Source organism: Rhinopithecus bieti, unplaced genomic scaffold, assembly GCF_001698545.2.
Source record: "Rhinopithecus bieti isolate Rb0 unplaced genomic scaffold, ASM169854v2 scaffold_64254, whole genome shotgun sequence".
NCBI classification, from domain to species: Eukaryota; Metazoa; Chordata; class Mammalia; order Primates; family Cercopithecidae; genus Rhinopithecus; species Rhinopithecus bieti.
Window position 1 is genome coordinate 1,567 of NW_016824229.1, and position 286 is coordinate 1,852.

Sequence of the window (286 nt, forward strand, 5' to 3'; positions counted from 1 at the left end):
TGCTGCCTTAATGCTATTAGGACTTCTAAATCTGTGAACACGGAATGTCTGAACATGTCACCTTCAAATAGACACGTTTGATTTTTGCTTTCCAATCATTCTCTTATATCTTTTGCTTGCCTAATTATTTAGACAGCTTTATTGAAATATGATTCACATGCCGATTTATCCTCTTGAAGTGTACAATTAAATGATTTTTAATATATTCACAGTTGTGCAACCGTCACCAAGATCTAATTTCAGAACATTTTAGTCACATCAAAAAAAAAAAAAAAAAAAAAAAAAA